This window comes from Prionailurus viverrinus, chromosome X (genome assembly GCF_022837055.1).
Source record: "Prionailurus viverrinus isolate Anna chromosome X, UM_Priviv_1.0, whole genome shotgun sequence".
Taxonomy (NCBI): Eukaryota; Metazoa; Chordata; class Mammalia; order Carnivora; family Felidae; genus Prionailurus; species Prionailurus viverrinus.
In genome coordinates, this window is record NC_062579.1 from 93,333,168 (window position 1) to 93,345,560 (window position 12,393).

The 12,393-nt window shown below is 35.3% G+C and overlaps 1 non-coding gene across 1 annotated transcript; it reads right to left on the minus strand.

Annotated features, from left to right (window-relative positions):
* Positions 1-844: 844 nt before the first annotated feature.
* Positions 845-929, minus strand: TRNAL-UAG (transfer RNA leucine (anticodon UAG)). Its single transcript has one exon. It is a non-coding gene; the product is annotated as a tRNA-Leu (tRNA).
* Positions 930-12,393: the final 11,464 nt, after the last annotated feature.

Here is a 12,393-nt window from a genome sequence, read left to right on the forward strand (position 1 = left end):
TAACAATTCCCCAGTCCACTACCAGTATTCCCTGAACCTCATGAGTCAGTTACTAGCACTTGAATCCTTATATCCAGATCTGCTTCTGGGAAAGCCTCAACTGAGACAACTTGTTTATATCTTCTATATCCTCACTATTTTATTTTGTTTTGTTTTGTTTTGGTCTGGTTGTCGTGTCATTTAGGGAGAGAGATGTGTTAATATCTCCTAATCTGATTGTGGATTTGTACATTTTTTTCCCTTTTGCCAACATACGGTTAATACATTTTCAAACTATGTTATTGGTTATATGCAGATTTAGAATTGTTCCTTCCTGTTGAGGTGACATTTTGTCATTGTGAAATTTGCCTCTTTGTCTCCTTTCCTGTCTATTTTCTTACTTTAAAGTCTGATATTAATACAGCTACATTAGCTCCCTTTGAGTTAATTGTATCCAATGGGATATCTTTTATACTCTTTATTTTCAACTTTTATATTTTCCTTATATTTAAGGTATGTCTTTGGTAAGCAAAACATGTTTGGGTTTTGTTTTCATTGTTAGTCTGGCAATATTTGTCTTTTATTTAGAGTCTTTAGTGATTTTTATTTAGTGTCATTATTGATGTATGGGTTTTTTTATCTACCAATTTACCATGTACTTTCTTTTGGGCATGTCTTGGCTGTGTTCCTCTCTTTACCTTGCCTTGGATTCTTCTGAATTAAGTGTTATTTTAAAAAAAATTGTTAATGTTTGTTTATTTTTGAGACAGAGAGAGAGACAGAGTGAGAGCGGGGGAGGGGCAGAGAGAGAGAGAGGGAGACACAGAATCCAAAGCAGGCTCCAGGCTTCGAGCTGTCAGCACAGAGCCCAACGTGGGGCTTGAACCCACAAACCTTGAGATCATGACCTGAGCCTAAGTCAGATGCTTAACCAACTAAGCCACCCAGGCACCCCATAACTGTTTTTTTTATTCTATTTCTTTTATTATCTTGTTAGTAATAAATCATTCATATTGTTTAGTGGTTACCCTAGAGATTACAACATGCATCCTTGTCTCATTAAAGTATAATATAAATTACTGCTTTTATTACTTCCCAAAGATACAAGGACCTCTTAATACTTTACCTCTATTCATTTTCCTCTTATATTTTGTGACATTGTTGCCAAGAATCTTGATTTTATGCATATTTAAAGCCACATAATATAGAATTACTCTTACTTTAAATGGTCAATATCCATTTAAGTTTACCTTTTCATGAGTTGACATTTTTTTTTTTTTTTTAGTTTTTTCAATGTTTATTTATTTTTGAGAGAGAAGGAGACAGCATGAACAGGGGAGGGGCAGAGAAAGAGGGAGACACAGAATCCTTAACAGGGTCCACACTCTGAGCTGTTAGCACAGAGCCTGACTTGGGGCTTGAACCTACAAACCGCGAGATCATGACCTGAGCTGAAGTCAAACGCTTACCCAACTGAGCCACCCAGGCGCCCCAGGAGTTGTCATTCTTTGCTGCATTGCTGTACTTCTATCTTAGATTGTTTCTGTCCCATAAATATTTCCTTTTTAGTATGTATTTTAGTGCAAATTTGCTAGTAATTCTTTGAGCTTTTGTTTGTCTGAAGATGTTTTATTTTGCTTGCATGTGTGAAGATATTTTCATTGTAAATTGTATGGTGAGTTTGTAGGTATTTGCTTTCAGTCCCTTAAAGAACTATATTATTCTTCCTTTAGGCTTTCCTAGAAAATAAAAAATAATTAAAAAAAAACAGCTGTTAGTCTTATTGGTGCTCTTTGGAATGTAATGGAACTTTAAAAACAATCCTTTGGCTAATTTTAAACATTGTCTTTGATTTATAGAAGTTTTACTGTCATGTGCTGTGTGTGTGTGTGTGTGTGTGTGTGTGTACATGTATATAGATATATATACTGCTTGTGTTCATAGATACCCTCTTATCTATGGTTGATTGTGTTAATCACCTTTGGAAAACTATCAGAAAGCTGTTGGCTGATATCATTCTAAATATTCTTTTGATCCATTCTCTCTCTTCTCTTCTTAGATTCCATTTACACATATAATAGACCTTTTATATTTTATTTTTTTTCCTTCCTATGCTTTACTCTGTACCTTTTTTACTAACCTGTCATCCAGTTTAGTATTTGTCGATTCTGCTATGTATGATCTGCTGTTAAATCAATCAAATTCTTAATTGGGTTATTTTAATTTTTATTCATTTTAAAGCTTATTTCTAAGATTTTCATCTGATTATTTTTGTTATTTATTTGTGAAAATTTCCATCTTTTTGTCCATATAGTTGAAGATTCTCATCATAGTTCTTCATAAATCTGAATCTGATAGCTTCAGTATCTGGTTTACCAGTGGTTGTGTTTCTATTGACCATCTTTTCTCTTGGATTTCAGTCATTGGTCCTGTTTCATGCCATGCCTGTCAATTTTATGTTGAATAGTAGACATTATACAAGTAAAAATTAAGAGGCTCTGGATCCTATTGTCTTCCCTTAGAGAAGATACACCTTTATTCTTGCAGGAAGATAGAGTATGGTCAAATTACCTAGATCATATTGAGACTGGCCTGTTTACATTGATCTTTCTCTAGGATATATCTTTTTTAGAGTATTAGCAAAAAGCCTTGGTCATTTACCATGCTACTTTTTCCTTTGTAGGCCCTGAACTCTGTATTTTATCTCCTCTTACAGGTACTTTTTGTTTGGTTTTTCAGAATAACCCTCTTCACAAGTGCAGCTTATGACTCATAAAATTGTTTCAAGGGAAAAGTATGCATAGTATGTTAGACTTACTTCTCTGTAATTCCCTTTTCTCTGAACTGTTGTGCCTTAGATTATGGCTTTTTTAGTAGCCCTAAATGCAAATATTTGTGTTATAAGCCCAGAGAGACTGCTGCAAGCTCAAGAAATCTGCATTCTGTTAGCTTTCATGTTCCTTGCAAGAAATGGCAAATGTCCTAAGAAGTAAAATAGCCATAATTTTAGAGTTTCCTTCAATGTGTCTTCATTCTCCCTTGAGCTTGATGCCTCAAGTACTAGCTGCCTTTGCTGAACTCTGAACATTATAATGTTTTCTTGGGGTTGTTTGATACCTGCTATTCCATCTAGGTCAGAAGGAGACTTTTAAACCTACATTTTAAAGTCTCTTCTTGCTACTTATAGAAATATAGGTTAACAACTATTTTCTTTTAGAACGTTGGACATGTCATTACACTGTTTCAGTTAATAAGTTATCTATAGTCATTTTGTTAGTCCTGTGAAGCCAACATGTCTTTTCTCTGGCTAGATTTAATATATTCCCTTTGTCTTTGATTGTTACTAGTTTCCTTATGATGTGTCTATGTATCATTTTATTTGTATTCATATTCCTGTGATTTATAGTACTTCTTGAATTTGTGGCTTAATGTCTTTTATCTGTTTGGGATATTTTCAGACGTTACATCTTCATTGTTATTTTTGTCCACTTTTCTTTCTCCTTTCCAATCATACATATTTATGATTGTTATATGTCTATCTATGTATTGTTGTGGTATTGGGTATATGTATGTTATATATTGTTATATATCATGGTTTATATATCTATACGATTATATGTATGTGTGTGTGTATATATATACATATATATGCTTTTTGTTTATTCATTTGTTTCATTTAGATTACACTTGTGAGTGAAATTATATGGTATTTGTCTTTCTCAATCTGACTTATTTCACTTAGTATAGTACCTTCTGTGTCCATTTATGTTGTCTCAAATAACATGATCTCATCTTTTCTATAGCTGCATAAACATTTATCTATTGATGGACATTCAAGTTGCTTCTATATCTTGGCTATTATACATAATGCTTTAATAAACATAGGGGTGCATATATCTTTTTGAGTTCCTGTTCTCATTTTCTTCAGGTAAATACACAATAGTGGAATTATTGGATCACATGGTATTTCTATTTTTTAATGTTTATTTTGAGAGAGTGTGAACAAGGGAGGGGCAGAGAGAGGGGGACAGAGAATCTGAAGCTGGCTTCGTGCTGACAGCAGCGAGCGAGTCTGATGTGAGGCTCAAACTCACAAACCGCAAGATCATGACCTGAGCTGAAGTCGGATGCTCAACCAACTGAGCCACCCAGGCACCCGGTGGTATTTCTATTTTTAATTTTTTGAGGAACCTCCATACTGTTTTGCACAGTGGCTGCACCAATTTACATTCGTACACCAATCGGGGGTTTCTTTTTCTCCACATCTTTGTCAACACTTGTTACTTCTTGTCTTTTTGATTTTAGCCATTCTAACATGCATAAGGTGGTATCTGATTGTTGATTTGATTTACATTCCATGATGATGAGTAATGTTGAACATCTTTTCATGTGTCTGTTGGTCATCTGTGTGTCTTCTTTGGAAAAATGTCTGTTCAGGTCCTCTGCCCATTTTTTAGTTGGATTGTCTGGGTTTTTTGGGGGGTTGAGTTGTGTAATTATTTTTCATTATATATTTTGGAAACTAACCCCTGATTAGATATATAATTTAAATATATTGACCCATTCCACAGGTTGCCTTTTTCTGTTGTTGATTGTTTCCTTTGCTGTGAAAAAGCTTTTTATTTTTCCTATATATTTTTATTAAAACATTTTTTTCAAAAGCTTTTTATTTTGATGTAGTCTCAATAATTTAGTTTTGCTATTGTTTCCCTTGCCTTAGGAGCCACATCTAGGAAAATGTTGCTACAACCAGTGTCAGAGAAATTACTGCCTGTGCTCTTTTGTACAATTTTTATGGTTTCAGGGCTCACATTTTGGTCTTTAATCCATTTTGAGTTTGTTTTTGTGTATGGTGTTAAAAGGTGGTCCAGTTTCATTGTTTTACATGTAGCTGTCCAGTTTTTCCAGCACCATTTATTGAAGAAATTATCTTTTCACCATTGTATATTCTTGCCTCTGTTGTCATATATTAATTGACCAAATAATTGTAAGTTTCTTTCTGGACTCTCTATTCTTTTATATTGATATATGTGTCTACTTTTATGCCAGTACCATACTGTTTTAATTACAACAGCTTTGTAATGTATCTTGAAATCTAAAATTGTGATGCCTCCAGCTTGTTTTTTTTTTTTTTCAAGATTGCTTTAGCTATTAGAGGTATTTTGGAGTTCCATACAAATTTTAGTATTATTCTAGCTTTGTGAAAATGCTGTTGATATTTTAATAGGGATTTCATTGAATCTGTAGATTGCTTTGGGTAATATCAGCATTTTAACATTATTAATTTTTCTAGTTCATCAACATGGAATATCTTTCCATTTATTTGTGTCATCTTCAATTTCTTTCATGTTTTATAGTTTACAGAGGACAGGTCTTTGACCTAATTGGTTAAGTTTACTCCTAAATATTTTATTCTTTTTGGTGCACTTATAAATGGTGTTGTTTTTCTAATTTCTCTTTCTGCTACTTTGTTATTAGTGTATAGAAACACTACTGATTTCTGGGTATTAGTTTTGTATGCTACAACTTTACTGAGTTCGTTTTTTATTTCTACTAGCTTTTTGGTGGTCTTTAGGATTTTCTATGTATAGTATCCTTAAACCTATTTTTTGAGTTCTTACTTGAATTAGTGTATCTCTAAATTCCAGAATTTCCATATGATTCTTAGTTTTTAGTTTTAGCTTTCTGCCAGTTTTTTTTCCTTCTGCCAATTTCTAAATTTTTTCTTTATATTCCTTAACTATAGAAGTCATAATTGATAATTCCAATATATAAATCTCCTATTTGTCTATTGGCAGGGTGTATTTTTTCTTTAATTTCTCAAATTTTTTATTTGTGTATAGTTGCTTATATTTTGCTTAAAGCCAAAGAATTGTGTATAAAATGTTAGATAAATTTGAGGTTTGGCACAGTGTTCTCATCCTCCAAAAATGACTTAATTTTCATTCTGGCAAATAGTTAAGTGAAGGCACTAACAATCCCAGATTTCTTTGAGTCCCCTTGTGAGGGCTTGTCTGGTCTATACCCTGGAATGTAGCCCTTCGAATTCCCTACTGAAAATCTTAGGTGTTTACTGGAATCCTCTTTTATTCATCCTGAACTAAAATTTGTAGTTTTTATGGAAAAATTAAATATACATTCTGTATTTAATTTACATTACATTATATTATTTTATATCAAAGTGTTATTTTTATGTTTTATCTAGATTTTCTTGGTGTCCTCAGTAGATGGATTGTTCTGAAAGTCAGTAGGCTGCCAATGTTAGAAACATAAGTCTACGAAGACTAATGAAGTAAAGCTGGAGAGAGCCTGCAGAACTACCAACAAATCTGGACTTGAAGAAAACTTCAAGGTGAGTGAAAAATAAATTTCACAAGGCCTACTTTATTACAGTTATTTTAGTCAAATGTTTATATATAACGTATTTCATTATATGAAGGTGTTTATATTTTGAAAATACTGGCTGATGAATGAATGCTATAAACTTTTTAAAAACAAATTTTTAAAAAATATTTCCATTTGGCTTTTTTTATATAATGACATTTTTTTCAGTGCATGTGTGGGTGAGAAAATATGCTTATCCATCAGTGAATTATGGAGCACCTCTTATATGGAACATGTAATGCTGACTGTTATATAAGTTGACTATTCCTATAGGACATCCTGCTGTTTACACCATGAGCCCAAAGGCCAGGAGCCACTGTAGACCTACTGGCCAACAGTTAAAATAAGTTGCTTAATACCTAGGAAAGAATACAAAGACGTATAACTACTATCATAAAAACCCAATCATAAAAGTAATAGTAAATGGCATAGCTGATCAAAGATTAGGATATTATTTTATTTTCATGTAGTAGTTCTAAGGAAGATTCTTTTCCTGAGGATTTGACTGATTATTGTAGCCTCATTAGTCCAGTGCTATACCAGCTAGCCCTTTTCAGATATGCTATTCGTAACGCCAATATGAGAACTGGAAGGAGAAAATTTAGCATACAGTAGGTAATCACCCTGTCATAATTCCCTTATTCTACATATATGTATTGAGTACCCCTTATAACCCAGATTTTTATGTGAGGTGCTTTGGCTACAAACCTATGACTCTGTTTTCATATTGTTTAAATATGTATATAAAAGTCATAGAAACAGATGAGATTTTTCATGGAGTTTAGGTGGAGTAGAAAAGAAAGTGAGGCCAGAATTAGTTTGATTATCTGGAAGAAAACATGTAAGTCAAGAAACAGAAAGTAACTGTGAATGAGACTGAAGTTAGTTAGGCAGGAATGATGGCACGATAGTTGCAATAGAAGGAAATTTTGGTATATGAGTGGTATTGGAGCTTTAGTTTTTTTTAAGAGCTGGAATCCTTCCTGAGGAGCACCTGGGTGGCTCAGTCATTTGAGTATCTGACTCTTGATTTCAGTTCAAGTCATAATCTCATCAAGGTTTCTGGGTTTGATGAGCTCTGTGCTGTCAACATGAAGCCTGCTTGGGGTTCTCTCTCTCTCCCTCTCCCTGCTCTTCCCTGGCTCATGCTTGCTTGCTCGCTCTCTCTCTCTATCAAAATAAATAAAAAAAACATTAAATATATATGTATAACAGGTGGAATACTTCCTGATAATCATTTTCTATCCAATAAAGGGTCACAAGAATGATTGGCTTATGTGGGTTGATTGTGAGTTTAAAGAGTCAAGAAAGCCGAAGCCAGGGATTTGGATGTGTGCACAACACAAATGTTGAGTTCCTATAGTCTGAAGCTGAATTGTGTGCTCGTAGCTATTATACAGGTAGGAAAGAACAGATGAGGATAACCGAGCAGGTAGCATAGGCCACACAGGGACAGGAGTGCTTACGTGAAGATGTATGAGTAATTGTGTGTAAGTGGCAATGTTAGCAGTAGACTTTCAGAAGATAGCAATTGATTTCTGTCATATTCTTATTATAGTATATCTAATTTAAGATCAGGTTCAAGGGGCGCCTGGGTGGCACAGTCGGTTGAGCGTCTGACTTCAGCCAGGTCACGATCTCGCGGTCCGGGAGTTCGAGCCCCGCGTCAGGCTCTGGGCTGATGGCTCAGAGCCTGGAGCCTGTTTCCGATTCTGTGTCTCCCTCTCTCTCTGCCCCTCCCCCGTTCATGCTCTGTCTCTCTCTGTCGCAAAAATAAATAAACGTTGAAAAGATCAGGTTCAAAAGAGCACCAATAATCAGCAGACCATAATTTTTTTTAATATATGAAATTTATTGTCAAATTGGTTTCCATACAACACCCAGTGCTCATCCCAAAAGATGCCCTCTTCAATGCCCATCACCTACCCTTCCCTCCCTCCTACCCCCCCATCAACCCTCAGTTTGTTCTCAGTTTTTAAGAGTCTCTTACACTTTGGCTCTCTCCCACTCTAACCTCTTTTTTTTTTCCTTCCCCTCCCCCATGGGTTCCTGTTAAATTTCTCAGGATCCACATAAGAGTGAAAACATATGGTTTCTGTCTTTCTCTGTATGGCTTATTTCACTTAGCATCACACTCTCCAGTTCCATCCACGTTGCTACAAAAGGCCATATTTCATTCTTTCTCATTGCCACGTAGTACTCCATTGTGTATATAAACCACAATTTCTTTATCCATTCATCAGTTGATGGACATTTAGGCTCTTTCCACAATTTGGCTATTGTTGAGAGTGCTGCTATAAACATTGGGGTACAAGTGCCCCTATGCATCAGCACTCCTGTATCCCTTGGGGAAATTCCTAGCAGTGCTACTGCTGGGTCATAGGGCAGGCCTATTTTTAATTTTTTCAGGAACCTCCACACTGTTTTCCAGAGTGGCTGCACCAGTTGGCATTCCCACCAACAGTGCAAGAGGGTTCCCGTTTCTCCACATCCTCTCTAGCATCTATAGTCTCCTGATTTGTTCATTTTGGCCACTCTGACTGGCGTGAGGTGATATCTGAGTGTGGTTTTGATTTGTATTTCCCTGATGAGGACCGATGTTGAGCATCTTTTCATGTGCCTGTTGGCCATCTGGATGTCTTCTTTAGAGAAGTGTCTATTCATGTTTTTTGCCCATTTCTTCACTGGATTATTTGTTTTTCGGGTGTGGAGTTTGGTGAGCTCTTTATAGATTTTGGATACTAGCCCTTTGTCTGATATGTCATTTGCAAATATCTTTTCCCATTCCGTTGGTTGCCTTTTAGTTTTGCTGATTGTTTCCTTTGCTGTGCAGAAGCTTTTTATCTTCATGAGGTCCCAATATCTCATTTTTGCTTTTAATTCCCTTGTCTTTGGGGATGTGTCAAGTAAGAAATTGCTGCGGCTGAGGTCAGAGAGGTCTTTTCCTGCTTTCTCCTCTAGGGTTTTGATGGTTTCTTGTCTCACATTCAGGTCCTTTATCCATTTTGAGTTTATTTTTGTGAATGGTGTGAGAAAGTGGTCTAGTTTCAACCTTCTGCATGTTACTGTCCAGTTCTCCCAGCACCATTTGTTAAAGAGACTGTCTTTTTTCCATTGGATATTCTTTCCTGCTTTGTCAAAGATTAGTTGGCCATCCTTTTGTGGGTCTAGTTCTGGGGTTTCTATTCTATTCCATTGGAGCAGACCATAATTTTAATCTCAGGTTTGCCATCTACTACTGTGATAATTGAGGTGACTATATAATTTATAATCCAAATTGGGGATCTTGGAGAATGAAAAAGGATATCATTCAAAACTACATCAAACGAACAGGTGTAAGTTCAGACTGTCCAGGGCCAAAAGGTATATATTGTTATCATATGGGCAGTTCACATCGCGTCACCTGTAAAATGTGGACAATGTCCACGTTAAATGCTTGATCGATTGATTGAGTGAATTACACTGTGTGAATGTACCAAATCCCTTAGTGAATGAGTGCTCAACAAATTGGAATATTGTATGCTATCTTGGTTCAGGAACTTCAAGTTCATTGAAATCAGAGGTTGCACCTACTTTTTTCTTTATATCTCCATAATAATTAGTACAAAACTGTGCATTCAGTGGGTATCCAATAAGTGTAACTTTTTCTGTCTTTGTAACTTTATTTGTAGCAGACTGTAATATGCTTTCATGCCTTGCTTATTTTGAATATAAAACTTATGTTAATATAGATAAGGAACTAGGAGTGGGAAAGTTTTATAAATTAGCAAACGTATGTAAACTGTTATGAAAACAAGGTTTTGAAATGACATTTAGGTTTGTATCAGTGCCTCAGGATCTGGAGTTCACCCAGTTCTTTTTCATTCAATCTCGTGAAGGGCTGTTCTGCCCTGTGGGCACTAAAACTGATTGGTCCCAGACAGATGGGACTATTTTGGGCATGACTCTGACTTCCATTTTGCCCATTCCTGGTGATACGTAACCCAAATACTATGTGTCAAGGACAAGCTTAAAGTTTCTCTCTTGGATGGTACAGAAATTTGGCACAGGCAAACTTAGGGTTAATACTTGTCACTGATCTTGTCTGGATACTTGGCATTTCAGTCACCCTGGTGACTTAAACACTTTTCTTGAGGCACAGAGGAATAGGCATATTTTTTGTCATCCTTTTGGTAAACATGTAAGAATTAATTTAATGCTTGAATTACTTTACCATCCTCAGCGACTGTTTCTCATTCTCTTCTAAAATGGTCTTTCTTCATCCATGGCTGATCTCTTATCCGAGGCTGCTTCAAAAGTGACTTGACAGCTTACATCACTTGTTACACTAACCTCAGATTAATTTTGGTTTCTCTCCTGCCATATGGCTCTCCTTATTTTGCTATTTTAAAATTCTTCTATTACTTTTTTGATAATGAATGTAAGATTTTCAAACTTCCTCATATCAAAATATTTTATGACCCTACAGAATCATAGACATTAAAAACAGAATTGGAAGGGACCCTAAAGGCCATATCATCCAAACCCTTTCTCGTACTTCAAAAATTTGAAACCTCTCCACAACATTTACGATATATCTTTACACAGAATGCTTTGCGTTATTTGGGGATTTTCATCAAAGTCTACTTCTTGTTTTATCCCATTCCATCTTTAGGCTGGTATGACTTTAAATAGTTTTTTCTTATATTAAACCTAAATGTGTACTGTTACCTATTGATCCTTGTAACTTCCCATGGCTATACAGAAGAAAATGAAAGCAAGTCTTTAAGTATACTCAGAAGAATTTATCATGCCTTCTCCAGAATCTTCTCCAGGATAAATTGCTGAAACCCTTTAGCATTTCTTTCTAAAACATGGCTTCAAGTTCTCCCCAGGGTTACCAACTTCTTTTGGTTTGATTTTTTGGTGTTAGTACTAAAAGTCCTGTATCCTGGGAACTCCCTTAATCCCCGGCAAACTGGCAATAGGTCACTTTAGTTTTCTCACTATCTTGGTCACTCTGTTTGGAACATACTCTAGTGTAGTGCTACTCTTTTCAAATGTAATACCCAGAGGTAGATACAGTACAACTCACCATTGAACAAAATTCAGTATTATCTGAGACATTTATCCAATGCATTGCCTAAAGAAACATTATTTTTTCATCCAAGTCCAATGGTACCTGGTGAGTTATAAATTATCTTTTTTAAGCATACCAGAGTATGAGATACCTACTAAAATCTATCTAGGCAGCAGAATTTATATTTGTTTCAGCAGAATAATTGACATACACTATCGAATTCATTTCAGGTGTACAACATAGTGATTTGATACTTATATGCATTATAAAATGTTTACCACAGTAAGTGTAGTTACCATCTGTCGCCATACAAAGTTGTTATAATATTATTGACTATATTCCCTAAGCTGCACTGTACATTCCCCAACCATTTTTACTAAGCTTCCTATGTCTCTATATCTTCACACACTCTTTATTTCCTTACAGTACTGGGAAAGATCAAACTGAGTGGTTTACCAAAACACTAGCTATTTTTGGGTAGATAGTCGGTGCTACTATGTAGGGTTACTTTGACTGAACTTCCTAATTTGTGTCTTCTGCATCAAGCTTAGTCTTTTCTTTAACGACTTCTTTTCAGCACTGTATGTATGCATATTTAGGGAAAACCCTATATTTCCATGGAAACCAACATATATGGGAAATACTTACTAGAAGGAGAGATCAGGTCTTATGTCAGATTTTCATTAAGCCTATAGTAATTTGAATTAGGTTTTGGCCAGATTGAACCTTCCTAAATTGTGTATTTGCATGGTCATCATGAAACCAAAAGAAATACCTAGATACAAATATAGTATAATTGAAAGATGAAAATTCTTGAATTATGTGTTAATTTCCAACTCACTGCCATGTTAGTTATTTGTGATGTAGTGAAATTGAAATTAAAAACCATCTATCCTGTGTACTCCCATGTTCATATCAGCATTAGTCATAGTGGCTAGGTTATGGAAACAACATAAGGCTTCTTTGACAAA